The sequence below is a fragment of the Balaenoptera borealis genome, assembly GCF_965194805.1.
Source record: "Balaenoptera borealis genome assembly, chromosome: 3".
NCBI lineage: Eukaryota > Metazoa > Chordata > Mammalia > Artiodactyla > Balaenopteridae > Balaenoptera > Balaenoptera borealis.
Window position 1 is genome coordinate 103796143 of NC_138866.1, and position 16648 is coordinate 103812790.

At 40.9% G+C, this 16648-nt stretch overlaps 2 long non-coding RNA genes across 4 annotated transcripts in view; both read left to right on the forward strand.

The window, feature by feature from the left end:
• The window catches only part of LOC309626870, a 604516-nt gene that overhangs the window by 398362 nt on the left and 189506 nt on the right, over positions 1–16648 (forward strand). The gene's annotated exons all lie outside the window — the stretch shown is intronic.
• Positions 1–16648, forward strand: part of LOC309626845 — a 60752-nt gene that overhangs the window by 5657 nt on the left and 38447 nt on the right. For 2 of the 3 annotated variants that reach the window (XR_014243426.1, XR_014243427.1), the window contains exon 2: positions 10688–13410. This is a non-coding gene — a long non-coding RNA (uncharacterized lncRNA). The remainder of the gene's footprint in view (positions 1–10687; positions 13411–16648) is intronic. The other variant, XR_014243428.1, reaches the window with a different exon arrangement.

The window sequence follows — 16648 nt, forward strand, 5'->3', positions numbered from 1 at the left end:
GTCTTTGCCCATTCTCCTTATGTGTACTTATGTTCTGAGTAAATATATTTTTATTTGACTAAAAACCATCATTGCAATATTAGATCCAGAAAATTAATTGGGATTTGATTTGTTCATTTTCTACTTGCTGATATTTTGAGAAACTGTGGTCACTTAAAACTCTCCAAGTATAATTTTTCAGAAATAAATGTATCCACCAAGAGTTCAGTTGATTCAAGCTATAATTATCCCTGCACAAGGCTGCAACCAAATGGTCTCTCTTTCTACAAAACAAAGATTTTTCAAGAGGCAGTTTTCACCTTCAAGTCAGTTTAAACTGTCCTGTTTTTCCCCTAGGAAAAAAGCAGCAGCCACTGTACTCCCACTGTTAGCCCCTAGCTGTTCCTCTAAACACCATAATATGCTGGAATCATCCACCAAGGAAGATCCAGCACATTTTCTGAACGTCTGAGTCATCTAAGAACTGGTCCAGGTCAAAGCATAACATGTCATTTGCAGGTCGTGCTAAAACAGAACTAGAGAAAACAGAACAAACAGTACTGAGAGTCCACTTCTAGGCATAGCTCTGCCTTTAACTGGATATGTGACCTTGAGCAAGTCTCTTGGGCCTTTGTGAGTCTCAGTTTAGTTACCTGTCACAGAGGAATAATATGTGTTCTGCAAACCATACAGGATTGTCATGCACCTCAAGTGAAAGAAGTGTATGAAAATGCTATGAAAAGTTTAGAGCTCTGTACAAATAGCAGATTATCATCTCTGAGTGAAATCTCATGGTAGTGGAGAGACAGTTACTTACTTCCAAAGATTTCCATAACCTAAATCATACTTGCCCCATTTCTAGGTGTATAATCTGAAATTGTTTCTTGATACTTCATTGATGGGAAATATCCCAAATCATCCTTATAAATAGGTTTATTTCACTATTTCCTTTCACATAGTTTTTCCATTCAAATCAATATCTGAGTAATTTTAACCCATGTATGAAAGCCCGCTGCCTTTCCCTGATAGAACTAAGAGTAGAGATGGGGAAAAAGAGGGCAGAAGAAAAAGTAAGCCATTCCCTTTTTATTTCCATTAGAGACCTTGACCAGAATCGATCCTAACCTCCTTAGCTTCTCTTACTGGTAAGAATATTGTCTGTCCAGCTTTCATCACTGCCTTGGACACAGATCGTCCCAACTCGTAGACTGAGCCCATGGTTAACAGTAGCCTCAGCAGCCTCAGAGCTCCACTTGTATTGTCTTCCACATCTGTCCAAATTGGCATGGTAAGATCAGCCAGAGAGATGTGCAGCCTTTCCACCGTACTCATAGCCCTAAGTCATGCCCTCCACTGCCTACCATTCCTCAGCCGGGATCAGGAGCTTCCAGCCCTTATGTTCTGCCCAATACATGCAAGCCCTATTATTTATTCTCTTCCCCAGCAATGGAGCAAATGTAAGTTGCCAAATTCAAACATAATTCCTATCCTGCAGTTCAGACCTAAGGAATGTCTAATATTTCCAGTAGAATCTTTCTGCCCCCCACCCATTGAACAAAACATGACTTGAATTGTACTTTTTTTCTTTGGGTTTGGTGGAGGGTTTCCAGCTTTATCGAGATATAACTGACATAATATTGTGCAAGTCTAAGGTGTACAACATGTCAATTTGTTATGTTCATGTTTAGCCAGATGATTACCACCATAGCATCATGTAATCATTTATTTATTGTTGTGAGAATATTTAAGATTATTCTCTTAGCAAGTACACAATATAAAATTATTATACAATATAAAGTATACAAGTATACTTGTATACAATATAGAATTAAGTATACAATATAAAATTACAATATAAAAGTATACAATATAAAATTAAGTATACAATATAAAATTATTAACTATGATCATCATGCTGTATGTGAGATTCTCCAGAACATATTCATCTTATAACTGGAAGTTGGTATTCTTTGACCAACACCTTCCCATTTTCCCCAGCCCCAGGTAACTATCATTCTGTTTCTCTGAGCTTGGACTTTTAAATTCCACACGTAAGTGATATCATACAGTATTTATCTTTCTATGTCTGACATTTAATTTAGCATAACGCCCTCAAGTTCCATCCATGTTGTCACATACGGCAGGATTTCCTTCTTTCTAATAGCTGAAGTACATTCCATTGTGTTTGTATGTGTGTATGTATATATCACATCTTCATTTATTCATCCATTGATGGACAGGTTTTTCCATATCTTGGCTATTGTCAATAATGCTACAATGGACAGGGAAGTGTAAATATCTTTTTGACCTAATGGTTTCATTTCCTTTTGATATATACCCAGAAGTGGAGTTGCTGGATCGTATAGTAGTTCTATTTTTAATTTTTGGGGGAAACTCCATACTATTTTCTACAGTGGTTGCACCAATTTACGTTCCCACCAACTGTGCACAAAGGTTCCCTTTTCTCCACAACCTTGCCGACACTTATTTCTTGTCTTTGGATAATAGCCATTCTGACAGATGTAAGGTGATAGCTCATTGTGATTTTGATTTGCATTTCCCTGATGATTAGTGATGTTGAGCATCTTTTCATTTACCGGTTGGTCATCTGTATATCATCTTTGGAAAAATGTCTATTCAGTTTCTCTGCCCATTCTTTCATGGATTGGATTTTTGCTATTCAGTTGTTTAAGTACTTTACAAATTTTGGATATTAACCCTTTATCCAATACATGATTTGCAAAAATTCTCTCCAGTTTTGTAGGTTGCCTTTTCATTCTGACAATTGTTTATTTTGCTGTGCAGAAGTGTTTAAGTTTGACATACTCTCACTTTTTCTTTTGCTGTTTGTGTTTTTAGTGTCATATCCAAACAGTCTTTACCAAGACTGGTATTGAGGAGCTCCTTCCCTGTTTTCTTTAGGAATTTTATGGTTTCAGGTCTTAAGTTTAATTCTTTGATCCATTTCAAGTTAATTTTTTTTTCTTTTTTCCATACTGTAACAAATCTCACAATTACCAAATAGCACACACGCGAAAGAGGTAGTTCTGCATCAAGACTAAGGTCAAAAATGGAATGCTGGAGTCTTGTTGCTTGCCCTGGATCTTTACCTAACCTCAGGAGCTGTACCAGCAAAATAACCTTACAATCTTTGCCAGGATAGGAGTTGAGAAAGGGAAAAGACAGAGCCCAATTTCTGTTTTATTACTGAGGGTTAGAATCATTTTAGGGATAAGGAAAGGAAATACAACTGGAACAGAATGTGTGTCTATCTTTATTCTTCTGGTCTTCTCCTTCTTTGACCACAGTATATCTTTTTTGCAGCTTCCTTGATGATAGAATATCACTCCCCCTACCTTCCCTTCCTTCCTTATCCATTGTGTTCTTTTAGTAGTTTTTTAACTATTGATAATGGTAAAGGAAGGAGGAAAGGAGGGTGGGGGGGAAGAAATGCAGCTTTGGAATTAAACTCTGGGAAACAAAATAAGCAACCCACAGATGACTCATGTAGGGAGGTGCTCGGAGGGTGATGTTCATTTTTACCTTTTGATCCCCTTCACCCATTTCTCTCAAGTAAATTTTGAGTGATGTAAGATAAGGTCTAATTTCTGCATTTGGTTATCTAGTTTTCCAACACCATTTGTTGAAGACTATCCTCCCTGCACTGGATGTTCCTTGCTCCTTTATCAAATATTTGTTGGGGTGGGTGGTTAATTCTAGGTGCTCTGTTCTCTTCCATTGGTCTATGTGTCTGTGCCAACCCCATACTTTAATTCCTGTAGCTTTGTAGTGTAGTTTGAAATCAGGATGTGTGATGCCTCTGGTTTGTTCTTTCTCAGGATTGCTTTGGCTATTTGGCATCTTTTTGTGGCTCCATACAAATTTTAAAAGGTTTACTATTTCTGTGAAAAATGTCATTGTAATTATGATAGGGATTGTGTTGAATCTACAGATGGTTTTGGGTAGCATGGACATTTTAACAGTATTAACTCTTACAATCCATGAACATGGGGTGTCCCTTCATTTGTTTGTATCTTTTATTTCTTTCAGCAAAGTCTTGTAGTTTTCACTGTAAGATCTTTGACTTCCTTGGATAAATTTATCCTTAGGTATTTTATTGTTTTTGATGCTAATGTGAATGGGATAGTTTTCTGTCTTTTTCATGACTTGTATATCCATGTCCTTCCTCAGGTTTGGGAAGTTCTCACTATTATTTCTTTAAACTCTCTGCCCCCTTCTCCTTCTCTTTTCTTCTCTTCCAGACTCCAGTTATTCAAATGTTTGCCCTTCTGATGGAAATTGATAGCTCTTGTAGGCCTTCTTCACTCTTTTTAAATCTTAGTAAAGTTAGAAGATGAGAGGGAACTATTTTTATCTTCCTACACTCCAAGTTACTACTGCTTTCTTTCATCTGTTCTGCCCTGCTACAGATGCTCTGTATTGCACTCTTAATCTCATTTATTGAATTTTTCAGCTCCAGAATTCATTTGGTTCTTTTCTATATTTTCATTCTCTTTAGTAAAGAACTCCTGTCCATTAATTTTATTCATTATTTCATTGAACTGCCTTTCTGAGTTTTCTTGTAACTTGTTGAATTTCTTCACAACAGCTATTTTGAATTCTTCATCATTTAGAGCACAATATTCCATGCCTTTGAGTATGGTTACAGAAGAATTACTATTTTCTTATTGTGATACTGTATTTCTTTTTGTGATAATATATTTCCTTGGTTTTTCGTATTGTTTGCAGCTATTCACTTCTGCTTTTACCTTCGAAGTAGCAGACACATTAACTAAGCTTTTATACTTTCTTTGGTTCTTAATATTCACCAGGCTGGCCATTTGAAACTTGTCTTTTGTATTCCACAAGGTGGTGCTATAGCTCATTTTTGGCTTCTCCTCTGCCAACCATTCATGACCTGTTTCCTAAGCATTCTCCCTCGCTACTGGAGCTTGCTCTCACAGAGGCATTCAGGAACACACACCAGGATCCAGCAGCAGAGTTAGGGGAGGTATGTGCTTGGCACCTGGGACTTTGGGAGTGCCCTGCCCAAGCCTTTAAGACCAGTTCTTAGTCTTGTGGCTTTTGTGCATACAAGCCCTGTTGGCTTTCAAAACTAGATGTTCTGGGGGCCCAATCTCTCAGCTGCAGGTCTTAAAAGTTGGGGTGGCAATCTCAGAGTTGTGAGTTCCCTCCTGATTGTGAGTCACTGTGACAGGGGTGGGATTCATGGCAAGATTGTGTCAGTCTCTCCTACCCATTTTGATGTGGGTTTTTTTTCTTACTCGCCTGATGTGTAGGAGTTGTTCAGTTACTTTTTGGATTTCTTTCATAGGTAGGGAACTATTCTCTATGTAGCTGTAGATGTGGTGTGTCCATGGCAGCAGGTGAGTTCAGGATCCTCCTACACTGCCATTTTGATCCAGTCCTTTTTACTGTTTTGTTTTGTTTTTCCTTTTGCTCCTTTGATTGGATATTTTCAATTGATCTATCTTCAAGCTCAATTATTCTTTCCTGCTTTGTCAAGTCTAATGTTGAAGCTTTCTACTGATTTCTCAGTTCAGTCATTATATTCTTCAGCTCCAAAATTTCTATTTGTTTCTTTTTTTATGTTTTCTCTTTGTTGAACTTCTCAGTTTGTTCTTGTACTGTTTTCCTGATATCCTTAAATTACTTGTGTTCTCCTGTAGCTCTCTGAGCATCTTTAGAACAATTATTTTAGAGTCTTTATTAGGAAATTCCTGGATCTCCCTTTGGGGGGTGGGGGTCAGCTCTGGAGGTTTACTGTAATCTTTTGGTAGAGTCCTATTTCCCTGGTTCTTTGTGATCCCTGTAGCCTTGTATAGGTGTATGCACATTTGAAGAAGCAGTCACCTCTTCCAGACTTTATGGACTAACTTTGGTATGGGAAGACTTTTACCTGCAGGTAGGGACATGCTGGAGCATGTTGTGACCCCAGGTCCAGTGTGCAGGGTACCACGTGTTGGGGGAGGGGTATAGCAGCACTGGGTCCAGGGGACTGTGATAAATCTTCTACTCAGCCTCCTGGGGTCCAGAGTATCAACAGCCACAGAGTTGGGTGAGCATTGTGGGTGTCCACAGTGGCTGCAAGAGCTATCAGGGTCCTAAGCAGTGCCTCCAAGTCCAGGAGCTAAGGACCAGGACAGGCAGCAGAGGTAGCTGGAGCTGGTGGTGTGCATACGCTCAGCTGCAGGGGCCAGCTGCAAGTGCCTGTGTAGTGTCAGGGGCTGGTCACAGACATACACATGTAGTGGTGGGGGCCAGATCAGACAGAAAAGGCTGGAGCCAACTATGGGCATGCTGGCAGATGCAGGTGCCCTGGCTATCATTATGCATGCCTTGGCTGCTGCATCCCACTGCTGGTGCAGAGCAGTGGTGGCCAGCTATGGGGGTCAGGCCAAGGCTAGGCAGGTGCACAGCTGGAAGGGCTAGCTGCAGGTGAGTAGAGTGCAAGCGAGTGACAGAAGAAAAGGCCTTCTCCAGGCCCACAAGTGTATTGTGAGTTTTTTGGGGGTTGTGGGAGGGAGGACTATCTCCCATGGCTGGACAGTGTCCCCTTGGGCACATGCACCGCATTGGAGCCCAGTGATGAGTGTAAGGCCAGTACACTGCTGAAGGGGCTCTCCCTGAGTATACACACAGCAGAGGGGATCAGCTGCAAGAATCTAGGCTGATGTCTTGCATTTGTGTAGCCGCACAGGCCTGGGCTGGCTGCCAATACAGATCCTGGGCTCCAGACGGGGCTGGGGGGAGGGGCTGGAAATAGACGAGGACTCAGGCAGCTGGCATCAGTGAATGTGTGAATACCTGTGGGGCAAAAGCTGGTGAAGTCTGCAGGGGGTCCCAGAAAGCTCTGCTGGCCCTTGGTTTCTTTAGTGGGGAGAGCTGCCAGGTTTGTCTGCAGATCAGGTCACTGGGAGACATGATCACTCCTGCTGTGTGGCTACTCCTGGTAGCCCCTGCTTTTCTTCTCTGTTTCCTGCCATCTCTGTACGTCTCAGCTTTGCCAGTTGGAGTGGGGTGAAACTGGTGGAGGACATTCATGCAGTGCCCTGAAAGGCTGGGGAAACTGGTAGCTCATCCCTGCAACTCTTCCAAGGGAGGGGAGCCCTCCCTACCTGGAAAGTTGACTTTTGGTGCTGAGCAGTGCCAACTTGGGGATGGGATGAGGCACACAAATGATGAAGCTGTCTTCTTTCCCTTTTTGAGCTGTTATTCTCAGGGGTTTTGTTCAACTGTGTTGCTAAAGTTTAAGTGGATTCCAGAGCTCTCTCAGAGCTCTTTTTGTTCATGGATGGCTGTCTAACTGTTCATCTTTGTTGGGGGACAAAGGCTGGGATCTCCTATGCCACCATTTTTATGACATCACTCCTGAATTGTACTTTTGAATACTGCCCATCAGCTTCATGGTTTCAATTCGGTCTTTTACATCTTGCTCAGTGCCTGGACTGATGGACGACATCTCTAAGGACTAGATCAAGGAGCTTCCTTGTTCCAAGTAGAATCTTTCTGATCTTTAAACAAAAAGTGCAGAATGACTTTGGTTGAAGTCAGTAATTAGCCCTGAGATCACCAACTTCATTTGTCTGTTTTACTCTCAAAACCAAGATGACAGGAGTGTTCTCTGGGCAGTTCGCCAGCCCTTCCAATATCATTGCTCTGTCTTCAGTAAGCATGCAATTTGGGGTTTGAGATGAGAGCCCAGGTGACCCCATAATAACTTTCTGAGGCTGGAATTTCTGATAGCATTTTGGGAAAATTACCCCTTTTTTCCACTGTGGGAAAAAGCTCCAGTCTACCAGATTCTTGGGCAGATAAAAGCTGTCAAAAATGATTTCTGCATCAGCATGTAGGCAAATGTATACCCCTTTCTCTTGATCACTACTTCCCAAAAGAACAGCCTGTCTTTTTAAATAACTATTTTCCATGGCAACTTCCTCCACACTGAGAGTCACAGCAGTCCAAAGCTGGCCCGAGAAAACTCATAACCTTTGTTCCCAAGTTACGTTTTCAAGCAGCCCAGACAATCCCAAGCCATGCCAGCCTTTTCGTCCCATCCATAGTGGGGAAGGGTCTTTGCTGAGGTTAATGAGAACAGCTCATTCAGGTCTTGCGTGATCAGTTTGGGAATATAGATCAAAATATTTTACAAAGCAATAGAATAAGCCATGAAGAATTCTAATACTTGCTCACAAAGCCAATGCAGAAATCTCAGTACTCTGAAAAGTTTCCCTGCCGTAATATTGGCCCACATTTCAGAAGGCTGGAGGGGAAGCACTAAGAAGCAATTTTCTTGGTCAAAGAGTAATTTGTCCTTTGGCAGAACTGAAAGTCTGAGCAGCATTTCATAATAGAGCCCCTTGGGAATGATTTGAAACAGAATAGGCTACAGTCACTCAATGAATGTTGATCATTCAACAAGTATTTACTGAACATTTACCTTGCCAGGCTCTCTGGGGACTCGCTGGGGTTTCCAAAGACGAATCAGCCCTGCATCCTTCACCGTAGAAATGTGGCCAGACTGGTCGAAAAGCAAAACAAGCATCAGCAGCTTTTTTTCACCATAATAGTTCCTATTTATTAAGCACTAGGAACTGTGCTAGGTAGTCTCATTGCATCTTCGCCACAGCTCTGCCAGGGAGGCACAGATGATAGACGTGCGATTCGGAGGTTCTGGTAAACTAGACCGCGTGTGCACAGCTAGCGTGTGGCAGAGTCAAGATGAAAAGCAAGGCCACTCTGACCCCAAAGCCTCTAACTTGATGTACACCATAGGATACACTGGGAGAAAGTACACTGGAAGTGATCTCAGGTGGCCTCGGCCTGCAGCAGCTTGAAGCAGGATTTCGGTTCCCGGCCACATATTGAGGTCGGGCCGCGGCTGTGAAAGCGCTGAATCCTAGCCACTCGACCAGGGGTCAGTGACAAGGCCCTGGCCCTTTGGCTTTGCAGAAATGAATTCCCACAAAGACGGAAAGTAGTGAAACAAGTCAAGTGTTTATTAGGAGGAAAAAGAGTACGTGTGGATAGACACACAGGTGGACTCAGAGAGTCGCGCCCTCATGGTAGGTTAAATCACTTACATGGGGCATTTCTTCCGGGTTTCCTTTGGCCAATCATTTGGTTTTGAGTCCGTATTTGGTATATCTTGGGGTCCTCCCACGTGTGCGTGCATCTCCTAGCCAAGACAGATTCCAGCGAAGAGGCCTATGGGTAGGTTGACATCACCTACTATGGGGTGGCGCCCCCTACCTTTTGAGCTTCAAGGAGCCTTTTCTGTGCATGCATAGTCAGGAAGGTCTCCTTGACTTCAAGAATGAGAAATATGGGGTCTCTATTTATCTGGGCAGGGCTCAGACTCTCCTATTATCCTGCTATTATGGAATATCTGTCCACAGAGGATGAACCCCAGCTGCTCAGCCTGGGGCCCCTCTATCTCCTGCCTCAGAAGTCCTAAAGAGAAATTACATCTCAGCCTTTTTCATTTGGGGGTATCAGAAATCATGTTCACCTAAACTCGGTAGTGTTCCTTTTCGCACATTTAACATAAAACTTTCCTTGGCCTGTGAGTAAGCCCAGCAGCTTACTTCTGTTTCTCATGCCCACTTAAAATTTAGGAAAAGTTACTCATTGGATTATGGATCGTAACATCTTTGGATGGGACCTTTCCTATCCTGACCTGTTTGTCCTGGGGTAGTAAGTCCCACTCACACCTAGGCTGCTATGTGTCCTGTCTGCTTGCTTCCCTGTGTTCCCTTCCTCTTTCCTAGGGGACACCTTTGCCATATGGTTCCCATAGGATTTATCCATATCACCCCCTTTCCCCACGAACCTGATCTAATCCAGGTGGCCAGAATTTTCCATTCCCTGGACTGAGTGATTGGTTCAGATATGGACATGGAATCCAACCAGATCAGTCAGTCTCCCCTGGGACTTTTCTGCTACCGCCAAAGAGTCTTTTGCCCCTGGGTGTTAAGTTGGAAGAGTATGAGTTCAGGAATCCATTTGCCATCTTGCCCAATACAAAGAGCTGAGAAGGCAGAGTGAGGGCTCGCTGACAATATCGTTGTGACCTAGACCTCACATACCTAGGCTAGCAACATAGGCGATCTTTTCAGTAAGTACCCTCTCTCCATAGCTAGTATGAGTTGGGTTTCGTCCACTAGAAACCACAACTTCTGAATAATACGTTAAGGCAGTTGTCTGCAGAGTTCTGTGATTACATGTACCTCAGCACTAAAAAATTGTGTTCACTCTCAAAATACACATATATGCATGTGTTTATTACATATTTGCGTTGCTGTACTAACATACTATGTAATTAAAGAATACACAAAATATATACATCATAAAAGGATGATTAAAAGCTAAATATAAATAAAAGTTTTAATGTTTTCTTTCTGAACCCCTTTGAATTATCTTGCAAAGTCCCTGAATGGTCACATCCCACTTTAGAGACCACCTATGAATGGAGTTAGGAGGGTGACAGAGGAGGTTGGGCACTACTGAGAAAATCAGAGCTCAGATCTTAGAAAATGGGGCAGTTTCTGCTGGTGATGCACTCTAGGGTGACACTTTGCTGGTAGGTGATGGAGATCATTGGCAGAGATGAAGGACATTGGACCACAGGGGATTGGGGAAACAGGACAGAATGACAAGTACCTCAATAATGTCCTCTACTTTTCAGCATCATCACTGAAGCCCTCTGCATCCTCCCCATGGAATTCATAATTTTCTCATAACTCAACTTTGACTCCCATCACATTGTATCATCGGTAGGTGACAAACCTTCTATCTCTCTGACTTAACTGTAAACATTTTAACCATATTTTGCTAAGTTCTGCATCCCTAATGCTTACTTAACACAAGACTTGGAAACTTCTGTGATGAACAAATGCATTCATTACCCCAACTTAGAGCCAGGAAAGGAAATAAATTTAAGGCACTAGCTTGGCAAGAGATAAGATAGTAAGAAATCCAATGTATCACTTCTCAGCTGAGAGAACTTCATGTTAAGCTTTGTACGGGTCACTTTAAACCTGTGCATGGTAAGAACTGTAGCCTATATCTACTACTTCAAAAGGGAAGAGACCACTTCTGATGCTTTCCCAATGACTCAAAATATAGTAGCAAACATTCAGTATACGTGACAAGCTCTTAATATGCATCAACTGAAAAAATAAATACTATCATCCTCAATTTACATATGTGAAAACTGAGTCTTACAGAGGTCAAATAACTTGCCTGAGTTCAGAGTGAGGATTCAAACAGCATCATGTGACTTCAAAGCCGTGCTATATCAGAGCTTTCATTTTTTTTAAGCAGCACTCTCTCCTGTAGATGGCCCTGGCTTCAATCCCTCCCAATCAAGATCCAGGATCTAGTCCCTGGATCTATACTGACTGTAGCCCCATTTAACCACTTCACTGACATTCTGCCTTTCTGAGCCTCTCAGTTTATTAGCACAGCACCTTTGCCTGGTGTTACCCTACATGGAATCCTGATTCTCGCAACTCTCTGCTGCCCCCACCTGGCGCCCAGAAGTACAGACTCCATCATTTCAGTCTAATCCCTTGTGAGCGCTATCCGATAGCCATGTCTGTAACTAAATTTTCTAGAGGCCATATTAACAAAGAGAAAAGATGAAATTAATTTTAATAAAATATTTTGTTTAACCTAATATATCTAAAATATTATCATTACAATACCAAAAATGTGTTAATGAGATTTTACATTCTGTTTTTCATCAAAATCTGGTACATATTTTACACTTGGAGTACATCTGAATTTGTACTAGCCACATTTCAGCTGCTCAGGTAACCACGTGTGGCTAGTGACTTCAGCATTCTACGTCTTAGCCTTAGACATTAAATCTACTCTTCATGTCTGATTAAATTAGTAAAGTGGTTCCCATCTGGAGATAAAATGGTATTACCAAGTTTTAATACTTAACTAATGGGTTCTACCAAATCTAAGTGAACTATAATAGAAGGATATCACTCGAGAGTCAATTTGATATGGTGGGGAGAGCACAGGCTTTATAGTCAGACGTTCTCAAATTAAAATCTCAGCAAAACGGTAGATAAAAGGATCTTCACTAATTGATTGCTTACAATAGTGAAAAATTAAGCTTTTTTTTTAAACATCTTTATTAGAGTATAATTGCTTTACAATGGTGTGTTAGTTTCTGCTTTAAAAAAATTAAGCATTTGTTTAAATTTCCCTCACTAGGGCAATGCATAACAAATTGTGGTATATTCCCATATATTCCCATGATGGAATATAACACATCATTTAAATGAACAAACTAGATCTACATGTGTGCACGACGCAGATATAACTAAAAAAAGATTAATGATAAAATGTATGATAGGATACCTTCAGTATGAGATCATTTTTTTAAAGTTTATATACATGTAAAATTCTGTAATACATTGTTTGTGGATATACTCTAATGACATGCAGTTATGAAGACGTGCCTGGAAAGATATACATCCACTTTGGAAGAGTGGTTCTCTGGCGATGGAAGGAGGGAAATGGGGTGACAGTGTGCAAAGTAAGACTTCAACAGTATTTGGAATGATTTATTGAGGAGAAGGAAAAAATATTTAAGACAAAGACTTAGGCAGTTAACAAATGACTACAGCTCAGGAAGTCCCTTGCCTGAAGAACACTTTGCTCAGCCTCTTAGTAGTTTTGAGGAAGTAAAACCAGCAAGTGCAATTCTTAATCTAGAGACTTTCTAGACAAGCTTCCATCTCAAATCCGTTTTCCAAGGTAGCCCATCTTCCCACAAGGCAAACCCGTACTTCCACAACCCTGGCTTAGAAAAGGTTAGAGAAGATGAGAGGAAAAGCTATAAATACTGAACTTACCACCTAGTCAAGTCTGGAAAGAAATGCCTTTCTGAACAATCTAATGATTTCACTTAATTGAGCATGACAAGACATGCCTTGACAGTTTGCTCAATCTGCAGGATTTCTACTCAGAGCTGTAGACAGCAGAAAACTTAAAGTAATTAATGCAAAGTTAATTATCATGCAGGCATTGGGAATTTAATATAGTGCTTATAGAGGATTTATTCCTGGACATATTTTTTATCAACATCTCCTAACCCATCTGTGCTTCTACAGTAAGGTTTCTAACGCTAAAATCCTATGACTGTTTCCATTTGCTCTACCGTAATTATGCAAAACTGTGTGTTTTGTTCTGCCTGATCCTAGTTCAATTTAAACACTGATTAAATGGGAAATAAATTAATGTGATGCAAGTGTGGATGGAATCATCATAAACTGGTGCTTACCTACAGAAACAAACCATCCATTAATGAGATAATTGTACTCTTTATTTCAGGGAACACATTTGATGAGATCAAATGGAGTGCACACATTCATGGGCCCCAATAAACAGGTATGTTACAAGAATGACAGTAAATTAATTTGAAGAAGCTCTTCTAGCACAGGATATGCAGGCTCTAGTTAGAAAAATGAGGAGTCCAATGAAAGAGAAAACATGTGATCTGCCTTGCCCACTCAACGATGTTTGTCCTACCAAGGTAATGTGACTTTTTTTTTCTACTTTGTTTTATTCACTTCTGTATCTCCAGTGCTCAGAACAGTGCTTGGTACATAGTAGGTGTTCATTATATATTTGTTGAATGAATGGATGAATGTTTTAGGACCAGTAAACTCTCTAGCTGGGCACTAGCACTTCATGGTAGTTCTGTAATTTCTCTCAATACTCCTCCTCAAAATCAAACAGATTACTCAGAAAGACCTCTTAGGCTAAACTCGTTATGATAGTAGAGATGAGATTCATCTAGGGGAACAGCAACTGTAACACATTTTTGCAAAGGGTCCTGGCACTGAAACATTCTGTGGACACTATGATCATCTTCCATTCAACAAATATTTGACAGGTATCTATTATGTGCTTTGGTGTATATAAAAAAGGAAATAAAGAGACCCTGCCTTTCAAGAAGATTGTTTTTAGTAAGATTATTACTATCTATAATACTACATGAGATAAATACCCAAAAAAAGTCGTAACAACACACAACACATAGCTCTTAGGGTAAAGTGGATGGAGAAAATATTTCCAATAGCAGTAGTCATGAAAAGCTTTATGTAAGAGCAGATATTTGAGATGGGTCTTGAAGCAAAGTTGGGATTTGACAAGTGGAGACAGATACTGGGATACAGAGAAGCTCAAGGTAATGTGACTTTTAATCAAAGAATGGAGACAATTAATTCTCTGATGAATAAAACATGCACATTTAAAGTAATAAAAATCCCAGGTGGTCACCTGAGAATTTCTGCAGAGACCACAGTAGACTTCCACAAACCAGCATAATGCCACTGGCCCTGGATTCCCTGCAGATAAAATTTGGGGGCTCATTAAAGGTATTTTATGGCTAATCTTTGTAAGCCCATGGTGGCTTAAAAAGTGGTAGCTACAATATTTCAACCAAAAAGGACTTAACTAGACCCCAGCTTTTCAGGAGATAAGCCTGGATTGGACCTGCCAAAGTAGAGTTCTCAGCAGTTGAAGCATTCACTGTGCTCTTTGGTGATGAGGGATGAAACAGTCCTCTGACTTCCTCAGAATAGAACTCATGGATGTCTAAGAACATGATATTCTAAGCATGAACAGATGACTTTCTTGGTGGATGTAGCTCATTACTAAGCAGGCAAGTCCCTCAACCCATGTTATAGCTACTTTATTTATTTATTTATTTATTTTTGGCTGTGTTGGGTCTTCGGTTCGTGCGAGGGCTTTCTCTAGTTGCGGCAAGCGGGGGCCACTCTTCATCGCGGTGCGCGGGCCTTTCACTATCGCGGCCCCTCCCGTTACGGGGCACAGGCTCCAGACGCGCAGGCTCAGTAGTTGTGGCTCACGGGCCCAGCTGCTCCGTGGCATGTGGGATCTTCCCAGACCAGGGCTCGAACCCGTGTCCCCTGCATTGGCAGGCAGATTCTCAACCACTGCACCACCAGGGAAGCCCTCAACCCATGTTATAGGAGTAAACCATGTCCATCAGAGAAATGGAGGCATCACAGATACCGGCAATCAGGTGTGTACAGGCCAGGAGAGCAGTAGGAAAAGACAGAAATACCTGAACTTTTTAAGAAAAAAACATTCCTGGGCTGAGATAATGAGTCCAAGATTTAGCACCACATTTTTAATAGTTTCTTTTTGTTTCTAATTACAAAGTCAATACTTCCTCATTTAAAACAAAATCCAGATAAACACACAAAGAAAAATAACATGAAAAAACATCCATGACCCTATTTATCCAAAATGTATGTTTCTTTTCAATGTTGTATATAATTATTTAAGAGCAGGGTTTCTCAACTTCAGCACTGCTGACATGTTGGACCAAATAATTCTTTGTTGTGGGGGACTGTCCTATCCCTGACCTCTAGTCACGAGATGCACCACCTCAGTGTAGCAGCCAAAAATGTCTCTAAACATTGACAAATGTCCCCTGAAAGGCAAAATAGCATCCAGTTGAAAACCACTGTTTAAGTGAAGTCACATCATGCAATTTCAAAAGCCCCCAAATTTTTTATTGAAGTATAGTTGATTTACAATCTTTTATTGGTTTCAGGTGTACAACACAGTGATTCAATACTTTTATAGATTATACTCCATTTAAAGTTATTACAAAATATTGGCTGTGTCTCCCTGTGCTATACAATAGATCCTTGTTGCTTATTTAATTTATACATAGTAGTTTGTAGTTCTTACACCCTTACCCCTATCTTGCAACTCCCCCTTTCCCTCTCCCCACTGGTAACCACTAGTGTGTTCTTTGTAATTGTGAGTATGTTTCTGAAACCCTCAACTTTCACTTAACAATATATTATAAGCATATTTCTGTGTAATAAGAAACAGAAACTTTCTGTGTAATAAGAAACAGAAACTTTCTGTGTAATAAGATTTCTGTGGCATCTTTTTTAATGGCTTCAGAATATTCTACTACATGATGCACTATAATTTAGTAAACTGTCCTTAATTTATTTAACCAGTCCTTGTTTTCAGTGTTGTGCTAAAATATGATGAAGATCTCTGTACATGCATATGCTTGCACAAAATTATTTCTTAGATTATATTTCTTAAGATTTCTGGGTCAAGATGGGGGTTTTTTTTGGGTTTTTTTGGTTTTTTAATGTCCTCTTATTTTAAAACTTTTGACAAACCCTTGCATTATTTTCTTTCTTTTCTTTTTTTAATTTATTTATTTTATTTATTTATTTTTGGCTGTATTGGGTCTCCGTTGCTGCGCGCGGGCTTTCTCTAGTTGCAGCGAGAGGGGGCTACTCTTCGTTGTGGTGCACGGGCTTCTCATTGCGGTGGCTTCTCTCGTTGTGGAGCACGGGCTCTAGGCACACAAGCTTCAGTAGTTATGGCACGCAGGCTCAGTAGTTGTGGCACACGGGCTTAGTTGCTCCGCGGCATGTGGGATCTTCCCGGACCAGGGCTTGAACCCGTGTCCCCTGCATTGGCAGGTGGATTCTTACCCACTGCGCCACCAGGGAAGCCCCCTTGCATTATTTTCTGTTTGAGATTGGTGTCAGCCTTTACCTGGGACATTCTCTCCCACACTGCACCGTGAGTTCAGGGATTTATTTCTCTATTTTCTATA